Below are 26,248 nucleotides of genomic sequence, written 5' to 3'. Positions count from 1 at the left end.
TAAAGAACTTGTTTTATTATGAAATGAAATGTAAACTTTAAAAGAATTAATCAGACTGAGATCATTTTGTAATTTAGTAACAGGATAAATCACAAGTCCCAAGATGTCTCAAGCTGCGTGTTTTCTCTTCTTCTTCTCTTTCTGGTGCTTTATTTGTCTGAACTGGTATCTCACTGGTCAGTGCTGTTGTCCCATCCTGGATTCCAGTTCTATTCCCAGTTATCGTCTCTGTAGATGTTCTGACCTCACTATTATGACTTAATAGACCTTCAGGCAGCTGAACTCCCCCCTATATCAGTTTATCATCCTGCAGACCACCTTGACACGAGGCGTATGAATCTCCATCTTATTAACAAAGAGCAGGCGTGAAACTACAAAGTGAAGAAACAAAGAGTCCATAACTCAAAGACAAGTGAAACAATCCAAACACAGCGGAGTGACAAGTGAAGAGCAGCACACAAATAACAAACAATCTCACTAACGGCTTCTGAACTGTAAATAGTAATACATAACGGTGAGCTTGTACAGATATGAACTTACTGATCATGTGACCAAAGGTCTACACAGGCAGGATGAACTTGGGCCTAAAGAAGGCTTGTAGTTGTCATGGTTACACTAATTTACATAGGGACCGCCCCTCTGTATGGCGGCTCAAGAAGGATAGACATCACGAGGCTCACACATTTAGAGTGTTAAACACAACAGTATAGGACAATAAAAAAAATAATTAATATATGAATAAATATATCTTGACTATCTTTACAAACATGACCCCCACCTGATATCACATACATCACCCTTAATGACTGTGATGAAATAATGAGAGCAAGTTCAGATACTGGCCTGTTGTAACGTTTGGTTTCACTTTCCTTGCCAGCTTTAACCTCAGCTGTACAGACTCTGCCATCCCCACTAGGAGCCCCTCTAGTTATCAGTCCAGGGGTCTAATCATGTCTTTAGACTGACAGCTCCACACTAGGACCACATCTCCAGGTTTAATGTCAGCCCTCCAGTTTACCAGTCACTACATGACTGAATGGAATATTAGAATATTAGGATATTAGAACATTAGAACACTCTAGATGAGAACAGGCCATTCAGCCCAACAAAGCTCGCCAGTACTATCCACTTATTTCTTCCAAGAAAACATCAAGTTGAGTTTTGAAGGACCCTAACGTCTTCCTGTCTACCACACTACTTGGTCGCTTATTCCAAGTTTCTATCGTTCTTTGTGTAAAGAAAAACTTCCTAATGTTTGTGCGAAATTTCCCCTTCACAAGTTTCCAACTGTGTCCCCGTGTTCTCGAGGAACTCATTTAAAATAACAGTCTCGATCCACTGGACTAATTCCCTTCATAATTTTAAACACTTCAATCATGTCACCTCTTAATCTTCTTTTGCTTAAACTGTAAAGGCTCAGCTCTTTTAATCTTTCCTCATAAGTCATGCCCTGTAGCCCTGAATCAGCCCAGTCGCTCTTCTCTGGACCTTTTCTAGTGCTGCTATGTCCTTTTTGTAGCCTGGAGACCAAAACTGCACACAGTATTCAAGATGAGGCCTCACCAGTGTGTTATAAAGCTTGTGCAGAACCTCCTGTGATTTGTAATCCACACATCAAGGCGCTATATAACCTGACATTCTGTTTGCCTTCTTAATGGCTTCTGAACACTGTCTGGAAGTCGATAGCTTTGAGTCCACTATGACTCCTAAATCCTTCTCATAAGGTGGACTCTCGGTTTTCCTACTGCCAATTGTGCATTCAAACCCCACATTTTTACTTCCAATGTGTAATTCTTTACATTTACTGACATTAAATTTCATCTGCCACAAATCTGCCCAAGCCTGTCTGCTATCCAAGTCCCTTCTGTAATGATATAACAGATTCCAAATTATCTGCTAATCCACCTATTTTGGTATCATCTGCAAACTTAACTAGCTTGTTACTGCTGAGTACAGTTGTGCTGTTTCCTCCATTTGTCCCTAAAGCCATTGGCCAAACACTGCACTTGTCTCCAGTGGCCTCTGTGCACGTCTTTTCTATTGAAGTCCCCAGGAGGAGCTTTAAACATGACAGCCATTTGGGTGAGCAGTGTGGAAGGAGTTAGTGGCTGTGGGTCTTCTGGGTCATCAGGGTCTAGCATTCATATTAGCCATCATTTCAGCCATGAAACTTAGGAGATACTCATGAGTGAGTCTTACTGTCCCTAATTATAAAAATGTTCAGTCAGGTGTCCTCCGGGTCACACCTATCATGCATTCGTACACCTCTGCCTTGTGTGAAGAATGTGACGGGTTGAAATCCAGGTACAGTCTTGCTTAGAGTGATGATATCTTTCACCAAAGTCAATGTCAAGGTCTGATGTCATTTATAACTCTTTGAATGCTCCAATAAAATGAGTCTCTCTATCTGAGCAGATGCTGTTAACTGAGCATCTAATAGAGATGAGCCATCTGAAGGCAGTGATGAAACATGCCTTGGATTCCACCCTGATACTCACACAGGTAAAAATGACTGACCTCTGTTACCGGTCTGCCTGACCTCCTCAAGTCTGACGTGAGCCAAAAGTGCAAGGACTGAACACATCAAGGTCTACATTAGTAAAGGGAGGTTCTGGACTTACTGCTGGTAAGTCAGCCATCTTCTGAATGTGAAATATGCAATAAAGTTTCCTGCAAGATCCAAAGCAGACCACCTCATCTGTTCAACATTGTAGAGGGGGGTGTTATGGCTTGGGCATATATGTAGGTCACCTGATTTAAATCTAATTGAGCAGGACTTCCATATGCTGAAGAGAGAAACATAAAGGGGACAGATAGATAGATAGATAGATAGATAGATAGATAGATAGATAGATAGATAGATAGATAGATAGATAGATAGATAGATAGATAGATAGATAGATAGATAGATAGATAGATAGATAGATAGATAGATAGATAGATAGATAGATAGATAGATAGATAGATAGATAGATAGATAGATAGATACTTTATTAACCCCAAGGGGAAATTCACATACTCCAGCAGCAGCATACTGATACAAAAAAAATATTAAAGTAAAGAGTGATAACAATGCAGGTATAACAGACAATAACTTTGAATAATGTTAACGTTTACCCCCCCGGGTGGAATTGAAGAGTCGCATAGTGTGGGGGAGGAACAATCTCCTCAGTCTGTCTGTGGAGCAGGACGGTGACAGCAGTCTGTCTCTGAAGCTGCTCCTCTGTCTGGAGATAATCCTGTTCAGTGGATGCAGTGGATTCTCCATGATTGACAGGAGCCTGATAAGCAGGAGCTGAAGATGGCCGCATGAGATGCTTGGCAGAGCATCACCAGATAAGATCCTCAGCACCTGGTGATGTTTGTGAATTGTAGACTTCAAGCAGTCACTGCATGTGAGGGATATGCGACAAAGAACTAAACATGATGGCTTTAATGCAGGGATTCCCAGCCTTCTTCATGCCAAGGTCCCCTTAGGCTGAGGACTCGCTACTTATCACCATCCAAAAAAGAACATACCCACGTGTCTACAATAAACTGCTATACAAGCCTGTTAAGTGCAGGTAACTAAACTCTATAAAACAAAGCACTTTCACTATGAAAAAGTATAAAACTCACCCCAGGCCTAGTGAAATATTTGGATTGGAAATTCTTGCACAGTTTGCCCACTCTGGGTTGCAGTTGGCTTAGAGCTAATCTCAAATCATTTTCCACATGTAGCCGTCCTCTGTTTTTGGGATTCAGTACATTCAATGCAGAAAAACCGGCGTCACTCAGGTATGTTGTTCTAAATGCTAAGAGGCATCAAACGACTTTTAGCTCAGCCCTGCGTATTTGCTTCTGAGATTGCTCCAAAATTCTGACATGAGAATGGCTGGGAATTGCATTTTCAAACTTCACCTCAAGTCAAGACAATCCTCTTCAGTTCTGGACTCAAATGGATTTATGATTCAGTTTAAATGACGATTGTCCAGTTCTGGGAAACAGTCGCTGAAGTATTCCTTCAGGTGGGCCAGATGTGACAATATGATAGGTAGGACCACTGTAGGTCTGCGGGCACACTGGATGTTCCTGGCATCTGGTGAAGTATTGGGGACATTACAGTATTTCCTTTATTTAGCTTTTTCTCCCAAAATCCAATTTGTTGTATAAATGCACAAACTTTATCTTGCAAATGAAGTATGCTGTGATCACGGCCCTGCATACCCTGATTCAAGGTATTTAAAAGTTGAAATATGTCGGCCAAATACGCAAGCTTCAGATCCCACAAGTGGTTGTCAAAACAGCTGGCAAACTGGAAGTTCTCAGATGAAAGAAATTTACGCAGTTCTCTTTTGTAAAACTGCCCTGTGAGACAGCCAGCGGACCTCCGAATGCAGCAGGAGGCTTTCAAGACTGTCACTGCACAGTTTAGCAAACAGCCTGTCTGTGTTTAAGGGGCTGTGCTTTCATACTATTTACAATAAAATAAAATACAATTTATTTTTCTATAGCCCAATATCATATAAGAAGTGCCGCAATGGGCTTTAACAGACCCTGCCTCTTGACAGCCCCCCAGCCTTGACTCTCTAAGAAGACAAAGAAAAACTCCCAAAAAAAAGAAAACCTTGTAGGGAAAAATGGAAGAAACCTGGGAAAGGCAATTCAAAGAGAGACCCCTTACCAGGTAGGTTGGGCGTGCAGTGGGTGTCAAAAGAAGGGGGTCAATATAATACACAGAACAGAACAAATCCTCAACACACTATAAAAATAAAAATATTACAAGTTCGGAGCAGAATTTAACAGTAGATGAATTCACATAATAAGATTTGGATTTGTTCAGAGTCCTGGAGACCTTGGCCATCAAGCTGCCTCCCCCTATTGGCCATTCCACAACTGAAACAGTGCTGGGCCAGCCAATCCGATGAAAGGACCCCTCTACCCGATGATTCCTGCGATCCTCCATCAAAGATGACTTTACCTTAGGCAGGAAAACCAACTTGGCAGGTGGGCCGTGGCACCAAGTGCCACATTTGAGTACTGAGGAGAGAAACAGAATAGGTGAGGGTTAGTATCCAATTATAACGATCATGTGACTTATGTTTTAGTGCTAATGACTAACAACAGAGATGCAGTCTGTACAGTTAATCAGCAGCTCTAGTCAGGGTGTGCTAAACTGAAGTAGTGAGTCTTCAGCCGGGATTTAAAAGCTGAGACCGAAGGGGCATCTCTTATCGTAGCAGGCAGACCAGTCCACAGTTTAGGGGCCCTGTAACTAAAAGCTCGTCCTCCCATTATTATTTTATTAATCCTTGGAACCATAAGCAGACCGGCATCTTGAGATCTTAATGTGCGCTCAGGTTTATAAGTCATGATAAGTTCAGACAAGTAAGCCGGACCTTGACCATTTAATGCTTTATATGTTAAAAGGAGGATTTTGAAATCTGCCCTAAACTTAACCGGGAGCCAGTGTAAGGATTTAAGAACTGGAGTTATGTGTTCGGATTTTCTTGTTCTTGTAATAATTCTTGCAGATTAACTGGAGGCTGTATAAAGAACAGTTTGAACATCCAGTGAACACCGCATTGCAGTAGTCAATCCTACTAGAGATAAATGCATGAATTAGTTTCTCAGAATCCTGTTTATTTAGAAAGCGTCTTTATTTCCCAACATTTTTAAAATGGAAGAAACCTGATTTGGACAACTTTGTAACATGTGTTTTAAATGACAATGATTTAAATGATTTTAACGTATTTACAACTTTAACAAGATCTTGAAGCACTTGTTGCAATTTGTTCTCCATTCCTTGTGTGACACGTGCTTCTCTGTGAAGTATGCAGTGTGTATCCATGACATTTGGAGCTCTGGCCTTTATTAACATGACGACTCCGCTGTGCTTGCCTGACATGGCAGTGGTGCCATCTGTACAGATGTCCACGCAATAAGACCAGTTAATGAAATTTGGCTTCATGAACGCATCCAAGATCTGAAAAAATGTCCTGAGCTGTTGTCCTCCCCTGAATTTCTTTGCAGAATAAAACAAACCCTCCATCTCCAGTAAATCTGACATCTGTGCTGTGTTAGCTACATCTGTGCTGTTATCCAACTGCAACTCCAACTCTTCAGTACTTGTCTTTCACCTGTTCCAGTTATTAGTCTGCTACCTTGTCAGCCATGTCAGATATCCATCTACACACAGTGCTGTCTGACAAAGTGTCAATTTAACAGGCAGCTTCCTCTCTAAGCAGTTCACAAACTGTGCTCTTTGGTCTTTGTGTGAAGTTTCTTAGCACAGGCAATACAATATGACACCAAAAGAGACGCCTTCAGTGTCCTCTGTGAAACTGTTACTTGCCGTGTCAAAGTGCTCCCTTGTTTCACAAGCAGTGCTGCTTTCCTTAGGAAGAAGTCAACGTGATTCCCAACATCAGCGGGATGCTTCTGTTTTAGATGTCTTTTCAAATTAGACAACTTTGACATTCGCTTGACAGAATTTCCTGACCAAGAGTATATTTGTGGTAATCAAGTGTGTCTGTTTCCTTAGCCAGCACAAATCCAAATTCTATGTATGAACCTTCATGCTTTCTAGATTCAGATTCTGCTTTAGAATATGACTGACTCATTTGATAAATTTAAACCAGAACTACACAATGGGTTTTCTTTGGAATGTTTCCTTTTTAAAAACAGTCCACCATTACGTATGTTTTAGTATTTGACACACTGTGTCTAGCTTACTGTGAACTGCTTTTTTTTTTTTAATTTTATTTATTAATTTTATTGTAAGCATTCCATACAAATAGATCAATTTATACAAAAAAGAATTGAAGACAAATCAAACCCCACCCTTGAGAAGGAGAGTATGGCCAAAGGAGAATTGCTAAGGGCTTTTTAATAGGGCAAAAACAAACAAAAAAAAATGAAAAAAAAAAAAAAAAAAAAAAATATATATATATATATATATATATATATATATATATATATATATATATATATAAAAATAAATGGAAAAGCGAAAGAAATGCAGAAATAATTATTTCTTCTTATTCTAAAATAATATTGATTAGATCCTGCCAGGTTTTGAAAAAATTCTGTACAGATCCTTTAACTGAGAATTTGATTTTTTCCAATTTCAAATAATATAAAACATCGGTTTCCCACTGACTTATCAGAGGAGAGTTAGGATTCTTCCAATTTAACAGAATAAGTCTGCGTGCCAAAAGTGTAGTGAATGCAATCACCGTTTGCTTGTCCTTCTCCACTTCAAGTCCGTCTGGAAGAACACCGAACACAGCTGTTAATGGGTTAGGAGGGATTGTGATACTAAGGCTGTCTGAAAGACACTTAAATATTTTGGTCCAAAATGATGTTAGTTTGGTGCAGGCCCAGAACATGTGACCCAGTGAGGCAGGAGCTTGGTTGCAGCGTTCGTAGGTTGGATCTTGCCCTGGAAACATTTTGGACAGTTTTAAGCGAGACAGATGAGCTTGATATATAATTTTTAGTTGAATAATTCTATGCTTTGTGCATATGGAGCGCGAGTGAATTCTCTGCATTGATGCCTTCCACTCCTTTTCTGATATATTGATTAAGAGATCTTCTTCCCAATGTCCTCTTGGATCTTTGAAAGGTAGGGACTCTAATAAGATTTTACATAATGCGGAAATGGTGTTTAATTCCTCGAATATGTGCAGTATTTTTTCCAGCATGGTGGAGGGTACGAGATGAGGAAAATCGGGCAGTTTCTGTTTAACAAAGCTTCTAATTTGAAGATAGTGAAAGAAATGTGTAGCTGGGAGGATGAATTTGGAATGTAATTGTTCAAAGGATGCAAAGATATTGTCTGTATAAAGATCTCTGAGCAATTTAATCCCAAATCTTTTCCAGTTATGAAAAACTGGATATGTTTGCAAGGGTTGAAAGAGGTGGTTCTCCTGCAGAGGTGTCACAGATAAAAGATTTTCCATCTTAAATTGCTTTCTAAATTGGTTCCATATTCTGAGTGAGTAAAGCACAATTGGGTTATTAGTATATATTGCTGCCCAGTAATAAAACTGAAAATTAGGTAGAGCCATGTCACCTTCTGCCTGAGGTCTTTGTAGGGTCGCTCTTCGGATACGTGGGTGTTTTGAGTTCCAAATAAATGAGGTTATGGTTGAATCTAATTGCTTAAAAAAATATTTATTGATATATATTGGAATGTTTTGAAATGAAAAAAGAAGCTTAGGAAGGATATTCATCTTAACAACATTCATTCTTCCGGCTAGAGTGAGATGAAGGGTTGACCATCTATGCAAGTCTTGCTTAATTTTTTCCATACAGACGGCAAAATTTTGTTGATAAAGAGCTTTATGTTTACTTGTGATATTTACCCCTCGGTATTTAAACTGATCTGCTATGGTAAAAGGTAGGGTGTTCAAACTAATATTATAAGCTTGTGAATTCACTGGAATTAGTATACTTTAATTCAAATTAATTCTGAGACCAGAGATCATTTGAAATTCTGTTAGTGCTGTTAAAACAGGAGAGACAGTGTTTTCTGGGTCTGATATATATAAGACCATATCATCTGCATATAGAGAAATTTTCTGTTCCAGTCCTTCTCATGATAATCATAAGCATTTCGACAGTGGACCGCCACTGGTTCAATGGCGATTGCAGACAGCAGTGGTGACAAAGGGCATCCTTGTCTGGTGCCACGTTCTAGTTTAAAGTAATCTGAACAAATGTTATTAATACAAACTGAAGCTTCTGGATTGGTATACAGTAGTTTGATCCATGCACACATATTCCAGCCAAACCCAAATTTTTCTAATGTAGTGAAAAGGTAGTTCCATTCAATCATATCAAATGCTTTTTCTGCATCCAATGATAATAATATCTCCGGGGTGTTTGACTTTGCTGGTGAATATATTACATTAAAGAGGTGTCAGAGATTGGAAGATAAGTGTCCAGTTTGATCTTGTGATATTACCGATATTACTGTGAACTGCTTTAAATCCACAATGCAGCCAACGGAAGCCTTCAACTAACACTAATGAAGTGACAATAATCTTATTGAAGTAGACGGTGAACCAGACAAATGCTTTATTATTTACAACATTTTAAATAATTAAATCATATGATTTTTATTTTCTCCATTTTGCCATCGACATAACCCTACGGACCCCCAAGGGGCTGTGGACCACAGGTCAGGAACAACTGCTTTAATAGACCTGCCATTACTGTGTCCAAACATTAGGGCTCCACCCCTGAAATGGGGGGATCATGCAGAAAAAGTGACCGAAATGTGTGCAAATCCTCTAAAAGGAAAGTCTGAAAAGTGCATTTTAATCACATTTGAATTGTCTGATTTGTAATTTTCAAGTGATAGATAGATAGATAGATAGATAGATAGATAGATAGATAGATAGATAGATAGATAGATAGATAGATAGATAGATAGATAGATAGATAGATAGATAGATAGATAGATAGATAGATAGATAGATAGATAGATAGATAGATAGATACTTTATTAATCCCAAAGGGAAATTCACATATTCCAGCAGCAGCATATTGATACAAAAAACAATATTGAATTAAAGATTGATAACAACGCAGGAAAAAACAGACAATAACTTTATATAACGTTAACGTTTACCTCTCCGGTTGGAATTTAAAAGTCGTATAGTGTGGGGGAGGAACGATCTTCTCAGTCTGTCAGTGGAGCAGGACATTGACAGCAGTCTGTCGCTGAAGCTGCTCTTCAGTCTGGAAATGACATTGTTTAGTGGATACAGTGGATTCTCAATAATTGATAGGAGCCTTTTGAGCCACAACCATCTGACAGAACATCTGCAGCATCTTATTGCAGATCTTGAAGGACACCAGCCTTCTAAGGAAGTATAACCAGCTCTGTCCTTTCTTACACAGAGCATCAGTATTGGCAGTCCAGTTCAGTTTATCATCCAGATGCACTCCCAGGTATTTATAGGTCTGCACCATCTGCACACAGTCACCTCTGATGATCATGGGATCATAAATAAATTAATAAATAATGTTTGGAGCAGAGGGGGAAATCAAGGACATATTGTCCCAAACATGGAGGGCACTGACCCTCTCTCCGCACAGTACAGATGATATTTTCTCTTGACTGTTTACGTTCTTCCATTCTTACAGCAATGCCAGCCCTAACAGCGGCCCTTGCTGATAGCAGACGTGTTGAAGCTCTCAGCTATGTGATGAAGGCTGGTAACGGCTCAGACCAAGGACCTGCTCGGACCAAAACGCTGTGACCCAAGAGACTGGGCTGAGACAGTGGCATTGAATACTGATAACTCAGATTTCTGTATCAGAGCCCCCATGTCAGTTAGCTCAAATGTTTCATGCTTTGTGGTGTTTTGTTCTGCTTTCGCCAAGGAAGCAGGTCCTGTAAGTCAAGATGTGTCCTTCAGATGACTAGCTGGGACTGCTCTTGTGACATCGTCAGCTGGGTTTATGTCAGTAGCCATTGCACTGCTGTGAATGTATGGACGTCTGAATCCATAAAGCCCTGTTGCTGACATAAACATTGAATCTTCTTGTCTCATTGTGAATGAAGTCCAATGCTACCTTGCTGTCCATGTACAATTCAGTCTCCTCAAATTCAACATCCATTTGTGATGAGATGAGCTCTGCCATTTCTAGCGCTAATATTGCAGCACGCAGCTCTTGTGTTGGCACAGGGAGTTCATGACGTGGAGTCAGATTTGCTTTTCCCGTAACAAACCCAATATTCCATTGTCCTTTAAGGTTCATGGTTTTCATAAAGGCTTAGCCGCTATTGAATTAACAGAGGCAACACAGAAGATGTAGAGATCCCTAATCTTTATTTCTTCTTGGGTAATAAAGGAATATGGACGTGGAACTTGGAGGTCAGACAGAGCTTACAGAGAGTTTCTTCACCTGTCCCACACAGTTTCTTTTTCTGCAGATAGTAGGAAAACCCAATCACTTGTCTCTTGAAACCTTGAGGGTCAAATAAACGATTAATGGAAGGCAAAACACCTCAGTGAGTGAAGGGTTCTCTTCCTGGTTTACTTGAAATGCAAAGGTGTGAGAATTTAAATTCCAAAGCAGGCCTGGACTGCGTTGTATTGGGAATACGTCCACTCCTATTTCTGAATCCCTCAAGTCGCTAGCATAATCTTAGAATGGAAAGGCCTTTATTACCTGCTGTGGCACGCGGCTGGGGGTGGTACCCAACCAGGACGCCAAGAGGACTACCACCTCCTCCAGACCACGAGGGGGCGACCGCCCTGGTGGCTTTGGGGACCACGGGTACAGAGCAATGCCTTTGGAGCCCTGGCCCTCAGCACTTCCACCAGACCTGGAAGTGCTGGGGGGAAGAAGACCAGGGACACCCGGAGTGCTTCCGGGTACGCAGCCGGCACTTCTGCCACACTGGGGAGTGTCGGCGGAAGATTGTCGGGAGGCACCTGAAGCACATCCGGGTGACAATAAAAGGGGCCGCCTCCCTCCATTCGATGGCTAGAGTTGGGTGGAAGAGGACAGAGCTCAGGAGGAGAGGAGTGGAGGCAGTCAGGAGAAAGGAGGCCTGGACTTTGGGGTGTTTTGGTGTTGTGTGTCTCACTTGTACATATTAGTAGTGTAAATAAACGTGTGGTGGTGATTTAAACATGTCTGCCTGTCTGTGTCCAGGCCATATTGCACACTGCATACGGTTAGAAGTAATTTTGTGCAACCTAAGATTTGAATAAGCAATCAGGTCTTGTGTTCTTTTAGCAAGCTGACAGCGGCTTCAACATAGGGGCAAGGATTTGAGACTATCGTCTGTGTAAAAATCTCCCTCTACCAATTTCTTAATTTCTTTTATATATTGCACTTCACCTTCCTGAGCACACCACTTGAGTCTGTAAATGGCAATTGCAGCAAAATGGTTGTTTCCAAACACATGCACCTTCATTTGATATTCGAGTAGGTCTTTGTAGAGGCCACAGATAGGCAGACAGCCAAATGGAGAGACTTCATTAAGTAGACAAAGAGAAGAAATCAAACTCCCACTGAGGAACTGTGAGGCCCATGTCACCATCCAGCTGTCAGAACTTCCTGAGCCTACGACTTTATGGAAACAGCTGGAATGTGAAGTTGTGTAAGTCAGTTTGTAGAAAAGTTTGATCTAAACAAAGAAATTGAAATTGTCATTTACAGTCTCCTCAGAACTGATGATAAACAAAATGAAAAGTATTTCAAAATAAAAAATGAAACAAAAAATGCAGAAATGTATAAAACTAATACAAAATCTGATGTGCGTGTCATATTGAAGTCACAGAGCCCCTCTGAGGTGGTGGTGCCGTCGCCTCACATCTCCACTCCCTGGTGCCTCAGCCACTGCCTGCATACTCTTTACGTGTTCTCCTCATGTCCATCTCCAAGTTCTCTTCAGCTTCTTCTCAAAGACCTTCAGCTCCAACCGGACCCCTGACCAGTGAGTGACGTCACCCTGTGATGGGTTGCCATCCTGGGTTTGTAGTTTCCTGCACTGAGCCCACTGCTGCTGGTAGAGACTGCAACATCTTGAAAATCTGAAAGGGAAAAAAGGTCCAAAAAATGAATGGATGGGTGAGAAGCAAACTAAAAGAAATAAAAATGTATAAAGAGATAAGCTGGTTAGGAAATTGATGGGCTGGAGACAGGAGTCAATACAATAAACTGTGTAGCAGTAGAGGCTGTTATCGACCTCTCGAACCCTCAGGTACCATGCCAAACACCAGGTAAAAGTCCAAGACTCTTTATTTTTATGATAATAATGTGCACTAAGCACCCTCCACTCCACACTATACATACAACAATCAATAATCCAGTACAATAATCACTCCTCCTCTCCCAGACACTTCGCCACCCTTCCTCCCAGCTCAGCTCAATCTCTGGGCTTTCCCAGCATCCTTTTATACCCCCTGACCCGGAAGTGGTTCCTGTCCAACAATCCACAAATCTTCATTACTTCCGGGCCAGAGTAAAAGTCCTTCTCTTCAACCCGGAAGCACGTTGTTTCTCCTGTTCATGTGACCAGGACGAACTTCCAGGTTATAGGGCACATAACAGTCAGACAGCCTCCCTACAGCGACTCCCGGTGGCCCCCTTGGTATCCAGCAGGACTGTGCATACAAACTCAAAGTCCATCACAACTGATTTAAAGTAAAACTCTAAGACCACCAGAGGATGTCATGTGCACAGTAAGAAAACACGTTTCCCTGTACAATGAAATTATTTCTTTGCTGTCCACACCAAATGACAAAACCAACGTATAAAGATGAACATGAATAATAATAAGTAGCAGATAGATAATAAGTAACAGAGGCAGCATGAACAATGATAGACAAGTCTAATGCAGTTGTGTGAGGTCGATAGAATGAGGTGGACCACAGTTATAAACTCCAGTCAGTTATTTAGGAGTCTAATGGCCTTAGGAAGAAAGAAAGTTCTTTAGCCTGGAAGTCCTGCATTTCATACTCTGTACCTCCTGCCTAAGGTTAGAAGTGTGAACAGTTTGTGTTGGTGGGGTCCCTGAAGATCGAGGCAGTTCTCCTTCGGACTCTGCAGTTGTAGATGCTCTGCAGAGAGGGCAGTGGTGTCCTGGTGATCTTCTCAGCAATCTTTACCACTCTCTGCAGGCGTTTGTGGTCCATAGCAGTTGTGTTGCCGTACCACACGGTGATGCAGCTGGTCAAGATGCTTTCAGCAATGCAGCTGTAAAAGTTGCCGAGGATCTTAGTCGACATACCAAACTTCCTCAGCCTCCTCAGAAAGTACAGCCACTGTTGAGCCTTCTTGACCAGCTGTGTGGTATTAAGTGTCCAAGTGAGGTCCTCACTGATGTAGACTCCCAGGTATTTAATGCTGCTCACCCTCTCCACTTCAAGCCCTCGGATGAACAGTGGCCGGTGAGGTCTCCGCTCCTTCCTCATGTCCACTATCACAGTTGAGGGTGAGGTTGTTGTCTTCACACCATGATGCCAGGCTGTCCACCTCCCTCCTGTAGGCCACCTCAACCCCACCAGTGATGCGTCCAATCACTGCAGTTTCGTCTGCAAACTTTAGGATGATGTTATCTTTGTGGGAGGCAACACAGTTGTGGGTGATCAGGGTGTAGAGGATGGGGCTGAGGACGCATACCTGTGGGGCGCCAGTGTTTGTGATAATGGTGGCTGAAATCCTATGACCAGTCCTGACAGACTGGGTCCTGCCAGTCAGAAAGTCTAGGAGCCAGTCACAGAGGGTGGGGTGCAGGCCAAGTGCAGACAGTTTATGGAGGATAACCGTGTTAAAGGTGGAGCTGTAGTCAACAAAGAGCATCCTGATGTAGGCGTCTTTGTTCTCCAGGTGGGAGAGAGAATAATGTAGTGCGGCCGCGATGGCATCTGAGGTGGACCTGATGGGCCGGTAGGCATACTGCAGGAGGTCCAGAGTGTCCGGTATGCTGTTCTGAATATGGGCCAGCACCACTCTCTCAAAACACTTCATGATGACTGGAGTGAGTGCTACCGGCCTGTAGTCATTTAGGCAGGTGGGTGGGCTTTTTTTAGCAAGGGGGACGATGATCGTAGTCTTAAAGCAGGATGGAATGATGCACTGACTGAGGGAAAGGTTGAAGATGGAGCAGAGAACATCAGCCAGCTCGTTGGCACATGCTTTGAGAGCCTGCCCAGGGATGTTGTCTGGTCCTGCTGCCTTACGGGGGTTGATCTTCCTTAGTGCTTTGTGTACCTGACCTGAAGAGACCATTGCTTTTGGGTGGTCCAGGTGTGTGTGTGCCTCCACTTTGTGCTGTTGCTGGATGTCTCAAAGCGGGTGTAGAAAGTGTTGAGATCATCCGGCAGACTGTCTGTGGAGCTGATTGTGCTGGGGGTGGTCCTGTAGGCCCTGCCACATACGTCCAGAGTCAGCAGTAGAATAGAAGCCCTCCAGCTTCTCTCTGTACTGTCCCTTGGCTGCTGTGATGGCTTTTCTTAGTCCGTATTTTGCAGAATTGTACTCCGTCTCAGTGCCTGATCAAAATGCAAGAGAGCGGGCACACAGCATGTGGCGTACCTGACTGTTTATCCAGGGCTTCTGGTTGGAGAACTTCCTGACTGGTATTGTGGGCACGATGTTGTCAATACAGGTGCTAATGTACCCAGCCACATACTCAGCATAGTCCTGTATGCTGATAGAAGAGTCCTCTAGAGTGGCTGTAACCCTAAACACATCCCAGTCTGTCTGAGTGAAACAGTCCTGCAGGGTGCTCTCAGTCTCTGGGGTCCAAAGTTGAACTTGTTTAATGATAAGGTTTGTTTGTTTCAGCCTTTGTCTGTAGGCTGGGTACAGGAATAGAGAGACGTGGTCTGATTGTCCGAAGTGGGGGCGGTCTCCAGAGACCTCACGTTGGCTAGCAAGAGGCTGGGTAGCGGTGGTCGGCTAGCGTGGAGCCCTCCCCTCTTGTCTTACTTGCGTCACCATCTCCAGAGCACTCTCCTGGGGTCAGCTTGGTCACTCGAGCTCAGCGCTATGGGGTCTTCCTTGGCGTGGTTGAGATATTGGCTACTGGAGTGAACAATGAATTGTAGCTCAGATGGTATAAAACCAGTAAATTCCAGGGTACTGTGTGAGGTAGCAATGCCTGTCTGCTGTATGATAGTAGTGCAAAGCATTTGTGTGCTGTAGAGAAGGCAAAAAACAAAAACACAAAACAAAAAACGTCATGGAGTGGAGCGAGCAAACACGTCTGCCACTGAGGGCGCCATGTTGATCAAAAAAACGATTAGCTGATCTCCATTCACTCTACTGAGTGTTAAACGGCCATCACAACGCGTCAGTCAGATGTGTTATCAGAAAAGGAGCAGCTCGTCCAGAATGGAGAATTGAAACACTTTGTCATACAAATCAGAGGAGTGAATACCAAGAAACAGCGAGGATTTCATCTTGTGTCATTTGTTGATCAATTGGTGATGTCTGACTTATCAGTGAAATTAGTGATTATATTAAAAAGAGCAAAAACTATAAAGAAAATACTGCAATGGAGAATAATAATACCATTAAAGTGAAAGATATTCTATGTTACATACATTGTGCCTAAACACATCTAAACCTATTTATACAGTTAGTTTAAGAAAACAGAAAGTCAATATGCAAATGAAAATCTACTGACACATATGTGGTCACATTTAAATAAAAACTTTCCTAACAATTTTTAATTATTTCTCCAGTTTTTTCAAACATGTATATCACAATTCTGAAAACAAGCCCTCCAGATATTTCCCCAGTATGAACACTTTGTACAATTCAAAAGCAGTTTAGTTTATTTATGCTGTTAATGTTTTAGTTAATTCATTTCTTTATTATTTTATATCTCTGCCAGACCACAGTTGCTCACCCACAGATGCCAGCCCCCTATTCAAGTTTGCTTCTTAAAGTTTGTTGCACAGCTTTAGCCTCCTCATGAACGTTGTGCTTTGACTGAGTTGCTTTGCAATAAAATCTTTCATCCGCCTTCTTCTTAAGCCTGGTTTATAGAGTAGCATGCAAGTGGATATTATTGGGGTTTATACTCACCACGTGTGCCGAGTGACCACAATGCATTTCTACTTGTTATGGCTCATTCGACAGGTGTGTTGATATTCTACTAGCCAGTAAGTGACAGGTGGTCAGTGTCATATAGCTAGCAATGTCACAGCAGAGAACATGAGACTGAGGTATTGTCTCCTGCGGAGGAGTATAAATATCTCAGGGTCTTGTTCACGAGTGAGGGAAGATGAGGTGGACTGGCGGATCAGTGCAGACTGCGGACGCTGTACCAGACAGTTGTGGTGAAGACATGTAGTTTGTCAGCACGCTTATGTCGATCAAACACAGGACGCTCTGCAGTCTACTTGTGACTTTACACTGTAGGAAGAGAAGTAAATAAATCAAGGTACTGTAAATAACATTTGACCTGACTTTTATATAAGTAACATATACATGTTTTACATATAAAGACCATCACAAAACATAATCGCAAAAAGAACTTTGCATGATACTCTACAGGCCATGCTGCTTCATTGTAGGACACGCGTGTGTGGCAGATTCACTGGCAGGATGATGTCCGACCTCTTGCTGTATCCAAACGGTGCCATCTTTCACCTTTACGCCTGTGCAGCTGCGTTGTTCTTATGTGTGAGCAGGACTTCTGTTTACTTTCTCTGATGTAGAACCCTCGTCCTCATCTGAGTTCACCTCTGCTGTAGCACGTCTTAATTTGAAAACTAACAGTGTCAGATCAGTGGGAGCGTGAACGTGACTGAGAGAATAAAACCGAATAATAATAATGAACAAACACTAATCTTTACAAGTACCATATATTTACAGCGGCTGTTACAGACGCAGATTAAATGTATATTTTTATTGTATAACAGTAACAATAAGAGCAGCTCACTACTCAAAATGGTATTTTTTTCTTCTTGTATTTTCTTCTGATGATGGTAGGAGGAGGATTTGAACCCACTGGCTGTTCTGTCTCGGTGGGTGGGTTTGGGGGTCTTTACCCTGCAGAGCTGCTATCTGAGCCCCCCTCACTGTGGAGCCTCAGCACTTTCAACAACTCATCTCTCAGTTGACACTTCAAATAAATGAGAAGGTCCTGCTGGTTGTCATTCTTCTGGGACCCCTTTGGCTTGGGGTGCACCTTTGCTTGTGGGGTGGTCTTGACTGCAGGGCTGACTTGGTGTTGGATGAGTGGGTTATTTTGCTGTGCCACCATGGGGGTCCCCTTTTGAAGAATGGTATAGAAATCATTTATACTGTTAACTCTTTGGTGGCCACAGCAAATGAAGGGACTGCTTTCTATTTTAGATGCTCCTATGATTTGGGGGCAGACGCAAACTCACACTCTTCTGCATGAGTGGTCCGCCCGGTTGAGCTACCGAGTCTGGCTGTAGAGTAAGCTGACCAGATGCATTTAATGTTAGTGACAGGTCTGTGGAGCCCTTAAATAAATGGGTTGGTCCTTTATCACGGCTGGAGAGGACAGCATTCAAACCCTGCACCTCTACTTGTTTCCAGGAGAAGTGATCTCAGTGAGCTAATCCTCTGTCTGGAAGATACAAGAAATCTTTTATATCATTGACAGAACGGAGGACGCGGACAGACAGTCTGCATGTTATATGATGTCAATCCTATGGGCTCCTTCAGCTCTGGTCTGCCCCTTTGACCGGGGTGGTCAGTCTGTTTCATCTGCATAGCCAGCTTGGTCACTCTCTTGTCACAATGTCACACCGCTGGCACCTTTAGCGGTGTAGTCTATAAATTATTTTTATCACCAAGCCCATCAAATAAAGTGACTACTTTCTATTTTAAACCCCTCTTCTCATGATGGGAGTTGAACTCGTACATCTCATGTACTGGTGGGTTACATCAGCGGTCAACCCAGTTGAGCTACAGTGGCTGACTCCCCGCCCTGGCAGCCAGTCGTGCTTTATACCAGTGACAGGTCAGCAGACCCCTTAAATAAAGAGGCCCCTTACTATACCTGGACAGGCCAGCTTTGTACCTGTTGGGGTGAATTGGCCTGTTTATTGGGGTGAGCCAATCCTCTGTTGCCAAGTGCAAGAAATCTTTAATACTGTATAATCTTTAATTCTGTGACTTACTTTAACGTGGCAACGTGGTTGTGCTGGGGACAAAATCCACTCGTCTGTTCATGTAAACCGAATATCAACAGCTGACTGAGATAAACATTTATCAAATCCTAGCGTTTTGCTTTTTAATGGGGTCTGTAAAAGTCACCTTGGATAAAGGCGTCAGCCAAATAAGAACTAATAATACGCATGTTGTGGTGTTGTGCTTACAGAGTCCCACTTTGATAGTCCATCCCTGAGTCTGTATGAGCGCAGATCACCTCACTAATATGGTGGGACCCTCAGTGAGTTAATTCAACTGCCTGTGCTGCACCTGAAACAAAGAAAAGGAGGCAATTGAATTGAACGATGAAGTCAATAAGAATGAGCTGACTGAGGAATAGCAGGCTGGCACTTCTGTTTTTAATTCATTGTTCATCTTTGTGTTTCTTATTTTTATGTTTATTTGGTGTTTTATGTGGATGTTGTTTTCTATCCCATATGATATATTTCTTGTTGTTTATTTTGTAAAGCACTTTGAGCATGAGAAAGGCACTATAAAAATAAAATGGATTATTATTATTATTAAATTTGTGTAATGGAGGCTCTGATCAGGGCTCTCGAGAGACTGAGTGAGGAGTCTGAGTGTCTGGACTTGTGAGTGTCCTGATAAAAACCAAAGAGCCAGGCCTTTAATGACCTCTTGGGCACGGCCATCAGCAGTGTGTCTGTCTGCGCAGAGAGTGTCGACCTCGTCGAGAGGTTTACTTACCTTGGCAGTGACATTCATGTGACTCTGGTGACTCTTCTCCCGATATCAGCAAAAGGACGAAGGTCCAAGTCTTTAGAGTCCTGGTGCTTCCTGTTTGGAAGACATGGACACTATCCAGTGACCTGAGATGAAGACTGGACTCCTTCAGTACTGTGTCTCTCTGGAGAATCCTTGGGTACCTGAGTACTGAATGAGGCACATGACCTGCATTGTGAGGAAGCGTCAGTTACAGCACTTTGGCCATGGGGCGCGATTCCCCGAGGGTGATCTGGAATGTAGGATCCTTATTGTTGAGGACCCGAGTGGCTGGACCAGGCCTGGGGACATTCACGTAACACCAGGCTGCAGCAGATAGAGGGTGGGACTGGACTGTGTGTCTGCCTGGGGTTTGCCAACCAGGACCCCGAGCTGTTTGTATTGTGTGGTGGGTGTGGTGACGCGCTGTACCAGTGCATGCTCCCCAACCTGACCTGACCTGATCTGTTATTGTTAGCATTTGCTTCCCTTTCAAAATGTAGAATAGCCAGTTTTCTTTATTATTATTATTATTATTATTATTATTATTATTATTATTAAAAGTAAGCAATTGCTGTCAGTTCTTTCTTCCACTAAAGGGCTAAGAGGTGAGATTTGAGCCCACTGCCTCTTCAATCCTGGCTGGTGGTCTGGTGCAGAGCTCCTCCTTGGACCCCCGTTACGCTAGAACTACAACACTTTTAAGAACCAATCTGTCTGTTGGCGCTCCAAATAAAAGAGAGAGTAATGCTGAACATCATTCTTCTGGACCCCCTTGGGCTTCATTGTAGGGCCGATTCTTTGATGAGGGTCGTTCTGTCAAAGCCTTAACTAACTCCTATGCCACCATACCTGAGCTAAAGCCACTTAAAGGCTTTGTGTGGCAGACAGTCGACTGAATTCAAGTCTCCTTTTAGATGATGCATTCTGGGACAGCAGGCATCACTTCATGTGGACCCCCAGGACCATCTTCTTTTAACCAGCCCATTCAGGGTTCAGACCAAAGCTTTGATTTATTTTTTATGAGATCTTGGATGGGTGATTCCTTTTGTATTTAATGACGAGGGTGAGTGTAAAGTGGGGGCCCTGTGTCCTAATGGGGTACTTTCACAGACCTTTACATTTTGCCCCTGTGATAGTCCTGTTCCCTGTGCTTGCTGGAATCGGCTCCAGCTCCTCTGGCCAGGATAAAGCAGGTGTAGACGATGGATGGATGGATGGTCCCTGTTCTTCTCTTAGGCTCCCACCTTCTTTCTGGGTCTTTTATCGCAAAGATGTTAATGTCAGATTGGTTGGAGACGCCAGCAAGTATGTGGCCAACCAGACTTTATTTTTGAGCTACCCTTTGGAAGCAGTAAGATCACCGCACACATAAACTCTTATTTTAGATTTATTTTTGATATCTCCTGATGTAGACTGTATTTCATTTATCCGTTCTGAAACTTTAAAAGTGTATTTTCTGGGACTTCTTGCTTTGCTTTTTTTTTAAGTACTGTTGAAGTCACTAGTTGAACTGTGTTAATAACAATAAGAGCAGAAATAAAGATGACAGTTTTTCCACACTGCATTTCTACAACCGTACCTTGTACATACAATAATGAACATCTGTTACAGGTGTGCCAAGTCAATGAGAGAGACGTACAGTAAGTAGGCTTTGACCTCAGGCGCATATTCAAAAACAGTGTTTATGTGCTGCAATCTTGTATATCTGTCACCAGAGGGCAGCAAGGTAGCAATTTTGCCTTTTGCTGTTTATCATTATTTATGATTACGTTTGTTTCTTTCATATTTTGTCTTTTTTATTTCATATAGCGCCTTTCATAGATGACAATATTATATGCTACTTAATTAATGTCTTGTCATTCTTTCTTTTTTTTACTTCATATAGTGTCTTTCATATTGAACACAGTTATGGAGCTCTAAATAACTTCAATATTGCTTTGGTTCATATAGCGCCTTTCGAGCTGGATACTGTTATATAACACATAATAACTGTTCCATCATCCTTTGTTACTTTCTTTTTTTCAAAATATTACCTGTGTCGCAGGTGGCTGGAGGCGGGGGGGGGGCGACCCGGCCGGGACACCCCGGAGGACCAGAAGAGGGCTTATGTCTTCCCAGACCACATGGGGGTGACCGCCCTGGTGGCTATGGGCACCCCAATGCCTTTGGAGCCCTGGACCCCAGCACTTCTGCCACACCCGGAAGTGCTGGGGGGAAGAGAAGCGGGGACACCCGGAGTGTTTCTGGGTGCACAGCCGGCACTTCCACTACACTGGGGAGTGCCGGTGGAAGATTGTCGGGAGGCACCTGGAGCACATCTGGGTGGGTATAAAAGGGGCCGCCTCCCTCTGTTCGGGTGCTGGAGTCGGGAGTGGAGAAGGATGGAACTCGGGAGGAGAGGCAAGGAGGCGGCCTGAAGAGAGTAAGGCATTTGAGTTGGCCTGGACTTTTAGGGACTTTGGGGGTTTGTGGTGCACTTATAATTGTACATAATGTATAATAAACGTGTTGTGGGTGACTTGAACGTGTCCGTCTGTCTGTGTCCGGGCCGGCGTCCACACCTGTCAGAGCGGACATTAATGTATGGCACCTGCATCACATGCAAATATGCTTAGTTTATGAGAGAGAGAGAGAGCATCTTCTAAAAATAATTTTTCTACCTGGGTTCAAATTGTGTCTCAGCCACCGTCTGTGCAGTCTTTTCATGTTCTCCCCGTGTCCGTGTTCATTTCTCTTCAGTTTCTTCCCAAAGACTCACAGCTGTAAAGTGATAAGTGGATCTGACTGTGAGGGGCTGTTGGTCGTGACGCCAAAAGGACGCATGCAAGTAAGAAAGCGGGGCACAGAAACAGGAAGCCTAAGAATCAAACCAAAATTAATTTTACAAGATAAATTTAATAAGGGATAAGTGGTTTTGGTTTAGTCTAAAAGTAAAATGTTAGAAATGACATTTAATAAAAGATAAGCTGGGCTGGAATATGCAGTCATTATTAACACAGTCAGATTCACAGGTCTGTCCCACATTGGGCTCAGTTCTGTCCTAGTGGGTTGGTGTTTGAGGTTCTCCAGCTCCCGGACCCCCATTCCTCTCATTATTTGTTAAACTGTGCTGTGTGCCATCATTACAAACCTATCAGAGATGTCAGCGCTGGCAGAGAAAGGGAATCATCAGGGATAAAAAACAAACCTCTCATCGAGATGGAGGAATGGAAACACTTTGTTATCCAAATTAGAGGTGAGAGTAAGGAGAGGCAGTGCACCCGGACCACTTGTGTGTTATCCACTGAGGTGTGACCTATACATTAATAGGATTAAAAGCAAAAAAAATTCAAGGAAACATTACAGAATTAATTAAGAATAAAAAGCACAAGCACACCTTCAGAGTAAACATATCAAATGTAACAAAACACAGTTTTCACATTATATTGTGCCTTTTATTGTCACAGCATGAAGTGCAGTAATTTTTGAAGTCCTATATTTGCTTGGGGTCACGCAGTGACATAAATGTTAAACACATTTTCCTGTGATTTCAAGTCCATCTCCTTCCCCAGCAGGCTGCACTGAATGTCCTGCATGAAGAACATGAAAAATGTGAAGCATAAAGACTTGGGACTGCAGAGCGGAAGGGCACAGAAAGTTCTGTTTCATTTTTCACTCCAAGAACTGCAAGTCCTCTAATCTCTTAAAGGAGAATCAAAGTAAATCATTGAATAATCCCATCATCACGGCGGAGCTGAGCAGGAGCCACCTCACTGGTGTGAGCCCAGAGCTCAGGGCTTGAACTCAGGTCTCCATTTTCAGTCAGCTCAGTTCTTCCACCACTACATTTGACATCAGGGGCAGCACCTTCAGTCAGAGACCACCGAACACCTACAGGAGATCCACAGCTGCACTGAAAACTAAATGTGCAACACAAGAATATTAATATATATATACTTAATGAACACATGAACATTTCTAAGAAAAGATGCAAATACAAAATATAAAAAGTAAGAAAAGAAATATTTACCAAATTAACACATACGTGAACATTACTTTATGGTTGAATCATTATAATGAAATATTTATAAATATTGTCCTGTGGTTGGTCATATATGGAAATAAATCGAAAATTAAAAAATATATGAAAGGAAAAATCAAAGTACTTAACCAAACATTGTCTTTAGCTATGGTGGAGCACATCTACAAGAATTGAGACAACAGGTTTATTGTGCTGTGCAGTGGTCCAGCGGGCTTCTTATTTGTGGAGAAAATAAACGGAGGTTTAAGAGATCTTAACCAAATTATCATTAACATTAACTGTCTCCTTCTGTTTATCCTTTTCTTTATCAATCGATGTCCCCTTCAGGAAGTTCCTGGCATTCATGTGCTAATTTAGAGATGAGGGTGAAGAGGAGTCTGTTCAAGTGCCAGTGCAGAGCTACTTCAGATTTTTGTTTGGCCCACAGAGGTCTCCACCTTGTCAATTTCTTTGAGAACGCAGACATCTTGCCTGGGTGACGACTACACACTACTACATTGAATAATCAATAATCATAAAATCAGTGTTCCACTTTGTCAGGCTGATTGTCTATTCTGATTTTAATTATTTAACTATTTAAAGTTTGCTTCACTGTGAGTTCAGCATAAATGCTGAAATGTTCAGAAAGTAATAATTAGCAGTGCGGCACTGCACTGCCAGTGCACAGGCATCAGTATTAAGCAGTATATCCAGTGGCAGTGCTCGTAATTTTCTTATTTTGTCAGTTAATGTACTCTTTAAATGAAAATAATGCAAGTTTTTTTTTTTTAAGTGTGGTGGAAATCTGGCTGGAGTGCTGCATTCTGGTCTTGACGTCATGTGTTTGTGCATCAGTCTTACAGTATGTATGCATGAAAGTTCTGCGCTTGGCTGCTACAGCAATGTGATGTTACACTGGCCTCGTAAAGCATCTTGGGTAGCTGGCCAAGAAATGTTTGTCTAAGCCGGACACACAATGAATTTCCATAAAAATATTTGGTATAAAAGGTCAGTGGCAAATACGGCATATTCTGTGTGAAAAACACCGGACAAATTCACTGATCACAAATTCTCTACTCTTTACTAGTGCTTCTGTATGGAGACATCCTGGACCCAGCCATCAGTTTTATCCAGAAGTTCATGCATCTGTTAGAATTGCTGTTGCATTGAAGCTTACATGCAGTACATATTGTATGTTCTGGGTTTTCTGGCCCAGGGATTTATTTTCTTGCCTCAGTTTTTCAGTCAGAATTGTTATTTTGATGTGTCAAATTCTGTTTTTCTTCCATGTTCTTAGCACATCACCTTTTTTCATGGAATTCCAATGATTATATAACCATTGCACTGCTCAAAAGTTGACAGGTGCGGTCTCTCATTTATCTGAGATTAGATTCATTCTTTGTGATCAAGATGCTTTATTTTGAGAATTTTTTTGGATTGCCTTTGGCTCTAAACTTAGACTTTGACTTTTGATTATTATTCCTGCTTTTGTTATTTCTCTATTTGGTCTCTAGTTTTTACAATGTGCTTCATTTTCCGACTTTATCTTTTCTCCCGTGCTTTAATTGTAAAGTTTTTTGGCCTCGTGTTGAAGTTAGTGCAGCATCAATCATTGGTTTGAGGTCCATACTGTCACAAATATTATCAGAATGTTTTCTGCTCCACTCAAGTGCATTGTTTTCAAAGAAATTATCCACTGCAGAGCAAAATTATGATGTGAGTATTGTAAGTTTTAGCCATAAAGTGGACAAGGATGGAGGCACTGACTGGAAGGAGCAAAATACCCATTTCTTATTTCTTAGGTTTGATTTAAAAATTCTTACCACTCTGGCAAGAGGAAAGGTAGGGTGGATGCCCTATCCTGCTGTTTTTAAACTGATAATAGTCCAGCTGAGCTGGAACTTATCATTCTACTTGCTAAATTTCTGGAAGCAACATTTACTTCATCTCCACTGGAGGACCAGACTTGTGAAGCTCAATCCTCCATCGCCACCTGCTTTAAGTTACTTAAGTTTAAGTTTACTTTAAGTTGAAGTTGCTCTATTACATTACTGCACACTTACAGGGTAAAGTAAAAGATTAAATTCATGTTTGGGGATCCTGGGGGTTCACACACATTAGAAAACCTCAAAAGATATATATTTAAACCTCAAAATACATATGTTTATAATATATTTTAAGAGGGAAAACATGCAGAAAGAGGTTAGAGATTACGTTTCAATAAGCAAAGTTCATTACTGAGCAAAATCCTTCCAAGTCTGCCTGTAGGGTTGTTACAACCAAGTCCATGTCGTTCTTGTTCCTTTGAAGTTATCGACTTCGATTATATTACAGATCTACCACCATCTAATGGTTACACTGTAATGTGTGTATTAGTAGTAGTAGGTCATTTTTCCAGAATATATCCACTTTATCTCCTTTGAGAAATGTCCATCTGTAAATGAATTAGCTACAATTTTTCTCACTCTGTAGTCTGTTTACTTGGCTTTCTCAGTTCAATTATCTCAAATAAAGGACTGTAATTTGTATCCCACTTCTGGCATTTCATTTCTGCATGTTTATGTTGTTCAGTTAATCTTACTTCAGGATATCATCCAGAGGTCACTGGTCTGACAGAAAGAACTTAGTGTGACTTGGAGAAGTTTCTCCATTGCACAGCCAATTCAAGTCAAAATGATTTGAGTGATTACTTGATCTTAGTTGAGATCACTTGAAATATCCTCAGGTGGTCACCCCTTGAATGTACATGCAGATTTCAGTCCCATCTATTAGATTTATCTTCTTCGGTACCCACTGAGCATCTCACTAACCTACAATACAGGTGGCATCTAGTTTAAGGAGACCTCAAGAGACTCTGCCAAGTGGTTTGTG

General features: G+C 42.0%; 1 protein-coding gene and 1 long non-coding RNA gene across 29 annotated transcripts in view; one reads left to right on the top strand and one right to left on the bottom strand.

Annotated features, from left to right (window-relative positions):
• The window catches only part of LOC127527483 (uncharacterized), a 1,026,648-nt gene that overhangs the window by 944,103 nt on the left and 56,297 nt on the right, over nucleotides 1-26,248 (bottom strand). The gene's annotated exons all lie outside the window — the stretch shown is intronic.
• LOC114645023 (butyrophilin subfamily 1 member A1-like) overlaps nucleotides 1-26,248 on the top strand; it is a 355,265-nt gene that overhangs the window by 273,277 nt on the left and 55,740 nt on the right. The gene's annotated exons all lie outside the window — the stretch shown is intronic.

The sequence above is a fragment of the Erpetoichthys calabaricus genome, chromosome 4 (assembly GCF_900747795.2).
Source record: "Erpetoichthys calabaricus chromosome 4, fErpCal1.3, whole genome shotgun sequence".
Lineage (NCBI taxonomy): Eukaryota > Metazoa > Chordata > Cladistia > Polypteriformes > Polypteridae > Erpetoichthys > Erpetoichthys calabaricus.
Note: the sequence above shows the minus strand (reverse complement) of the source record. Positions and strands in the feature narration are given on the sequence as shown.